This window comes from Mytilus galloprovincialis, chromosome 10 (assembly GCF_965363235.1).
Source record: "Mytilus galloprovincialis chromosome 10, xbMytGall1.hap1.1, whole genome shotgun sequence".
NCBI lineage: Eukaryota > Metazoa > Mollusca > Bivalvia > Mytilida > Mytilidae > Mytilus > Mytilus galloprovincialis.
This window is the reverse complement of record NC_134847.1, coordinates 70,590,268-70,598,512: the sequence shown is the minus strand read 5'-3', so window position 1 is coordinate 70,598,512 and position 8,245 is coordinate 70,590,268. Positions and strand designations below refer to the sequence as shown.

At 31.3% G+C, this 8,245-nt stretch overlaps 1 long non-coding RNA gene across 1 annotated transcript; it reads right to left on the bottom strand.

Annotated features, from left to right (window-relative positions):
• Positions 1–533: 533 nt before the first annotated feature.
• LOC143048270 (uncharacterized) lies at positions 534–2,567 on the bottom strand. The gene is made up of 4 exons (XR_012969777.1): positions 2,208–2,567; positions 1,720–1,847; positions 1,250–1,395; positions 534–624 (listed from the first exon to the last, which is right to left on the bottom strand). It is a non-coding gene; the product is annotated as an uncharacterized LOC143048270 (long non-coding RNA).
• Positions 2,568–8,245: the final 5,678 nt, after the last annotated feature.

Genomic DNA, 8,245 nt, shown 5'->3' with positions numbered 1-8,245 from the left:
TGTTGCTTTTATTTGCTGTGTCATTTCAGTTTAATTACATTTCGCCGTGTATATTTATGCAAATATCTTTACATTCAAGATATCAAATTGGTATGGATTTTGTATGTGTTACAAGCAAAACGTGAAATATTTTTATTTTGTTCAAAATGGAATTACGTCACTAAGACAGCCACGACGAGTCTTTCAAGAAGCTTATTAATAAACACCGGTAGTCAGCATCCATCATTGGAACGCGTTGTTTGTAAATCTAGTATTACACATAGACATAACAAATATAGCTAAAGTGAAACATTTTCAATATGAAACGCAAAGAACCAAAATTTGAGAAATAACTTGAGTTATCCGTGTCATAAAAACATGTACTCGGTAAGGCATTTATCGTCCACCTAGTAGATCTATCTTTCTTATTATTTAAAGACTATTTGATATAATGTGTCAAATTTTATAGATCAATTGTTAGCGATATACACATCAGTGCATTTTTTCTAAGGTGATGTACAGTTGCATTTGGAAAATTATACGAAAAACCTTCGTTTTGCCATTGTCGTAAAAATCAGATGACTCTTAAAATGCTTTATTGTATTTAGTTTAGGAGTTTAGTCTTTGCATCAAGTATTTCGTCCTCTGAAAGGAATGAATAAAACAATTTTAAGAAAGTGTTACAACTCAAGACATTAAGCATATTACATTTGTTTTATATTTATTGGATCCGATAAAGTATTGATTTGTAAAATCATTTTGGGTTGTATCATGTATTAAAAGTTATTTATAAAGTATGATAATTTAAAATTATTGGTAAATATCATTGATAACAATTTCTTTTGCAACCATATATCTTTTAAAACATTAATATGTATTTGTGCAAGCTTTTGTGATCATTTAAATCGTATTGGAACACCTTATTGTGAATTTCTACTAACCGTCTTGTACTACTTAGAAAGGTATTTTATTTCAGTTTATGTTGACATTTGTGAATCTGAAACTTCTTATTTCTGGGTAAGAAATAAAGTCTGTACATCTGTCTCCATAAACGTGTTTAATACTAGCTGGGTATGAATGTTGTCCAATAGTAACCCTTTTTGTAAAAGTCATCCAGAGCAAATTCCTCTGGCAAATCAGATGTTTATCTTCATTTTATCACCTACTTATACATAAATCAGTAAATGAAATAAGGATAGGATAATGAATTTAATAAAATATAAAAATATGCAAAAAAGAGAGTGGTCGATTTAACTCAATTTAAGATTACCTTTATACGTAGTATACGGAATTCCTACACCCTCCACCACACATTCTATTCTTGTCTCCACTACATGGCATTTTACATTCAGTGTCAGGTGCTCGATGATTTCTAACTGTGTCCATTTTGTTTCCGCACCAACACTCTTGGGCGTACTATACAAATAGAAAGAAAGGGCAATGTAAATTCTTTATTCTATTGCATAAGCATGTTTTATTCTGTAACTTACATTCTAGTGCAGATCAGTACTAGTTGCTTGACTTAAATCTCGGAGACTTAAATGCAAATAATATACTTCTACATTATTTTGATTACCATTAGTGAAGTTAAAACTTCTTAAAAACTGTTTTTTTATTCATTTGCAGATTTGTGAATGCTCTTCTTCAAAATGTAACAATTAAAAAGTAGTTTATCCTTGTCCAAACTTGTCTATTAGCCGTTATTTAATTTAATGAGGTTCGAAACAAATACATACTGACCTGCAGACCTAGATATTTATATCCTTTGCAGATACTTTTGCACTTTGCCAAAGTTAGATCTCTTATATTCTTTATATACTTTGCATTCAGCATTCGACTTCCGCAGTCAGTATAGCATCCGATGTATCCTAAAATAAATTCAAGCATTTAAAACCGTATCCTTATTTAAACATCCACCTTATAAGGTACTTCCGTTATGAATTTCTCTTGGAGTTCGTTGTTTTTGTAATTTTTGGATTTATATCGATTTTATGTCAAGTTTAAGTTACATTAGGAATAAAATCAGTACGGAGATATTGATGTGTTTAAATATAATATGTTACCAGATTCAAAATGTTACTCCAGATGCACATTTAGCCTTCAAAAGACTCATTGGTGAATTTCAAATCGAAAAGTTAAAAGATCAAATGAAGTACAAAGTTGAAGGATATAATGGAGTCTAAAAATCCAAATGATTTATAGATCAATAAAATGTTTTAAAAAAATACCTGTTCCAGGTACAGACGAAAATTGAAGGTCTGTAACGGCTTTCTTTACTTCATTTATGCTAGTTTCTAATGCAGTAAAACGTTTAGCTCTGCTATCCAAATTATTTTTTAAACCATCCATTTTGCCCCCTAATTTATCAAGTTGTTCAATTCTGTTCTCAATGCTATTAAGTTTGTTCATTATCCTGGTATCATCCATTTTAGCATTATCACAAGCTGTGTTTTCAGATAAAAGAAATCCACGGATAGGGACGTCTTTTCCTCCGTTCAAGGTCAAGGTTACATGATTTTGGTCAGCTACAGCTACGTGCCCAACTTCAAGCAAAACCAATAAGTGAAAGAACTGCATGGTGCAATTTCCAGGTAGAACTCAAACAGAGTTATTAGATATTTATAATCATCGAATTGCGTGTTAGAAAATTAAACGAGAACGCCCTTGAACAGAAATTGATAGTTAATTCAGAATTAAAAAAAATACATATGTTAACGAATTCTCAAACTTAAATCTGTTACTGAAAAGATCAGTATTATATGACAGCAGGTTCTAAAATCTGAAGCTGCAATACTAATTTGGGATAAACTATAATTATATTTTACCTCGTAAATAATGAAAAAGTAATAGTAATATCATCTTAAATACAGAGTTTACACTTACTTTTCGCAAGTATATAACTTGGTTATACTTTTTTTCTCACTCTTAATTTGTATTTCATCGTTTCATGGTTAATTTTTAATTATACTGTGCTATTTGTACAGGCAAAAGGCATTTAACCATTATATAATTTTTTATATACATTTTACAGATTATATACCGCCTTAATTTTGAAGTTGAATATGCGTTTCTGTAGAGTTTGATTTGCCTAAAAAACAGAATACAGGTTTGCGGAATTTGTAGTTCGCTGGCCCCGCTTCAAATTCAAAATCTATACTTTTATCCAAAATGTTTCGTTTAGAACAGTTATGTGAGTTGCGGTATAAAGAGAATTTTAATACTAAGTCTCTAAATAATGATTGTATTTGTACTCGGATCGAGGATATAAAGCTTGATATGGCCTTGCATTCTCTCTGGGTCTAAGCCTTGTACAAATATTATTTTTGATTTTGAAACAAGGTTTAGTTATTCTATATTGTATGATGTGACACATTTTAATAAACTTATCACAGATACTTGGATTAAGATAAATATACATGTCTATATAAAAAAAAGAATAATTTGTGACGATCGAATAAAAGAGGTGATAAAAACGAAGTTGAAAAGCATTGTGAATACAAAACTTCGAAAAGGTTTGAAAAAAAAACTTTATATTATTAATTGATTTGTATATTCTTCTTATATTCCTTTCCCTTGTTTTTCATTGTTAATTCATTAAAGATTTATCTTGCAAATAAATATTATGCTTTTTTTTCTTTTTGATCATTTTTCAAATAAGAGTGCATACTCATTACCTTTCTAGAATACAGACTTTCTGTCAAAGTATAATTCAATGACATCCAAACTAAAAAAGAAGTGTTGTGATCAAAATTCCGACATTTTGATAATATCGTCTTCCGCGTCATTGTGCTTTAAATCATTGCAGTTCATCAAAGTCAGATTATTCATGACCCAAAGAACAAATATGCATTTTCAATTCTACTATGTATATAGAAATGCTATGTTTAACTAGACTATGTATTCTATCTTTCAATTGAAATTATATTGAATGTAAGGTAAAGGGTTGAAATATCATAAGTTTTGATATTACAGCAAAATTGTAAACAATCTGATTAAAGATTTTGCTGTAGACATTTCGAATTTTCAGTACTCCGCGTCTGATTAGGACCATTGGGAAAATATCACCACAATATTTGTGAAGGCAATATTTTCACCAAATTTTATGGAATGGGAGTAAGAACTTTAGAAAGGCGTTTATATTGACGCGCGGTTTATATTTATAGTTATTTCTTAGAATTTTTGTGTGAAGTATAGTTATATAGTATAAAAACGGATGGTTCAAATAATCCTTTTATGGCTCAAAAGGGGGAAAGTGGTTTTAGTAAAGTCGACAGTGATCTAAATCTTGTAAAAACATATCAGGATGACAAATCAAGGTAAAAACCAAACCATTAGAAACCGCACATATATATTGACCCTCTATATTAACAACTTTACAGTGTTCTCCCCGGGGCTTATTTGACCAAGATGCTATCTGATGATTTTTAATAAAGGAATGCATTATGTCTTTGGACATACTAAGAAGAGCAATATTGATACATAGCACATAACCCAGTAAGACTGAATGAAATTAGTGACCGTGATCCTTTGACTTTGAAATATTGCAAAAGGGTTTTATGTATTGCTCAAATAGACTGCTGGTATGTAGAGTATTAAGAAAAACCTCTACATACATTTTACAAGTTCGATATGCTGTATTTGAACCGTCCTATATATCCGCCAAATAATTGTATAAAGCAACACATCAATCATTATGCAGAGGTTTCATATTTAAGTCATGGGAAAAAAATATTGGTTGCTTTCTTGATAATGTTCCCGATATTTTAAGTGGAGAATCTCCATTTTCAACCTATTCAGATAAGAATTGTTTCCTGAGAAAGAAAACAATATTCAGTTAAGATAATTGACACCATGCCATATTATGATAGCGCGACTGTTCCAAATGAGAAAAACCGGCCAGTGCTGGTCGTTTGTTGCTGTCTGTCATATTTTTCCCGTTAATACATTGCCAAATTTTCAGGCAAGTTTATTGATAGATTAAGTCGGAGTGCCCGAAAATGAAAACACCGACTTTTGATAGGAAACGGGCTTTTGACAAGACAATTTCGTAATAATAACAGTTATACCGATTTTTTTCTGAACGCCTTCACATATTGAGCTGATTATCTTTGTGTGAGTCTGTTAATATTAATATGATGATTTACAGATCGAGATTACGTTTGGTGAAAATGGTGTCTTGAAATTTTCATTGATGAATATTCTGATAAAGAGGATTACAATTTCTTCAAAGGGGACAGAGTTTGACCCGTGTTAATACCATAAACCAAATTGAAAAAAAAAACACCCGAATTCTTCTTCTTCTAGTTTGTTGTTCACTTGGTTTGCCAAAGAGAATCCACTCTAACATATTAGAAACATTTGCATAAAAGAATTTAATGTTACTTAAAGTTGTATTTAATTTTAATTAAATAATGTAATAGCAATGAGGGACCTATATATATGGCCGTTCAGTCGTCACAATCATGTCTAATTTTTGGCAACAGTAGTGTACCAATGTTCAATTTTCATAATCAATTTTAAGATGATTGATACACCAGGGTAACAAAATAAGTGAGGATATCTCATGAACCCCAAAAGGAGCGAGACTAGGGATGCGTCGACATGTTACATGAGTTTCTATATACTTGTCCTGTCATGATCATTTGATATTTAGGAGATAACTGTATTGTATTTTAAGCTTGGCCTTCGTAAAACATAGATTTTACTGTCGCATTGAGTTTACCTAGCGAGTATTTGCGACATTAAAATCAAGTTTTACGAAGGCCAAGCTTAAAATACAATACAGTTATCTCCATTCTAATGCCACAAATAAAACATTAAGTAAGCAACAGAAAAATCCTTGTAACAAAAAAACTAAAAACAACATAGGTTTATTAATGCTATTTGATAGAAATGAAATTGAATGCAATCGTGAATGAAAATAGACCCCCCCCCCCCAAAAAAAAAAACCATATCCTTCAAAAAAGGAATAAAAGCGTTGTTTACTCATATGTTATAAAGAATAAAATTAAAAAAATATATTATTCATAGCCTATACAGTAATACCATAAAATCATCTTATAGGGCTTGAAGAGCTTATCAATAATCGAGAAAACCTTCCAGAAGTTCAAATGCACTGGGATAAAAAAAAAAAAAATGATAACTATATTGATAGTATCGAGATGAATAAAAAGCAACAAACAACACATGAAGACGTGTAAATCATGTAGGGTTCCAAAGCTGTAGCCTCATATATATTTGCGGGAAACTCAATTTCAGCGTTATGAAAAAAATGACCGTCGACATCTTCCGCATAATTCCACAACTTTCAGGCGCGTAGCTCCCTATACGCTAACACGCAGTTGTGTGCACATCGATTAGGCATGCAAAAAAAATAATGGCAAAATAAAAATTTATAGATTGAATGTTAAAGGGAACACCTATGTTGTCACTTTTTTAATTGATGAAATATTTTTAAATAACGGCATTTGGTTTCAAAATAAAAGTTTTATTGGAGATTATGACAAAATTGGACAGTAACTTGTATCTTTTACAAGATTTGAATTTGTAATACTCAGTCTAAGACATGTAGTTTTTGGAGCATATTTTGCAGTGTACGGTTCATCAGTTTGGAATGAGATGTATCAATCGGCATTAGAATTATCAGAACCCTTCGATATCATTGAAAATATGCCGAGGCGATGTGGTCAACAGACTATCAGAGCCAACCACCCTACAAACACGCCAAAACAGTATTGGAAAGTCTCATTATTTTTGTTGCGTTAATAGACCATATGATAAGGGAACTGGAGAGTGGAGTCGCGTCTAGTATTATCAGAAAAACCCTTCTTTGCGCTGTATCTGCTTCATCGTGTTGTAAGAAATATAACAAACGAACAAATCTCAATATTGTCTGAGACATACGAAACTGACCTGTCATGTAATTTTGACATATAGCTTCTATTTTAACAGTCCTATGACCAATAACCGAAAAAAAAAACATTTTTATGCATAAAAGTTTCCAAAAAATTTTTCGGCTAGCTCCGCTCGGCAGTAGTTGCTTGCACGTCGTTTCTTTCTAGCTACGTCCCTGACTTTGCATTGCAAATATGTGCAACCGTTATATAGGTTCAACAAGTAAAATACTTTGCATATGTTACAGTTTTTGAAAAAGAGGAAACATGCATTTATTTTATAACTTTTTGTTGTTGTTTTTTTACTTCTCTTCAGGATCGAACCAAATTACCATCTGGTTTGTAACTAAATAAGGTTTTTATGTCAGCAATAGTTTACTTGGAAAATATGTTTATTGACTGTGTATGAATAACATGTATTTAATTCCACAAATAAATAAACTTATCCATAATATTTGATAACTTGTGATCGAGTTACTAGGAAGTGAAACTTATACAAAATCAATTTGTAAACGGAAGCTGTATTTTGACTTAACCATTATAATATTTTTTAAAAACCTGATACAGTAACTCATCAACAGAAATTCACCAAAATCAGCATAGAGACAGCTGTTTTGTATTTGATGCTTGTCCTACGTTAAACTTCTTGTATATTTTGAATTTCACATCCATTTCTTTTCTGTACACTGTCTATTCTATTTGTCTGTAAAAAGTTCTCGTTTCATCATCAAAACATTGATTTTCTGTGCCTCTCCCTTTGAAAGTTGTATACTACCCGGCTGCTTGTCCGAAGTCTGTGTCTTGTTGACATTTTGGTTATATATTCTTGACCATGAAGATTAGTCAATACAACTTGAAACTTTGTTATTCTCTGTACATCAGTATGATCAGATGGTCTTTTTGGTCAAATTTTGAAATATTTAAAAAAAAAAACCATGTTGATGTTGATGTGAACTGTAAGGCATAGTCAAAAGTTAACAGTCAAGTCTTCATAAAAAAACCATTTTGACTTACAAAGTCAGAAATTTCAAAATATCAAATACGAGATATTTCTATAGATTAGTATAGCGTGGACACTATTGCGATCAAAAGACATGTTCTTTATATATGGACAGTGTTCCAGTCATAGAATAAATGTGCATGCGGTGTCCAGCATTGTGCACAACCCAATACTGTCAAGGCTAAACACAGCTTTATATTTTTATTGTACAGATTGCCAATTTAAACAAAATGTGCATATTTGATTCCTGTTTTTGTTGTTTCTTGTCGGTTATTAGTGATACTTGATTTAATCAAAGCATTTTATGAGATGGGACGAGATTGTAGGACGAAAAAAAAGCGATTCCATCAATCTTGAAATCAGTAACGCGTTT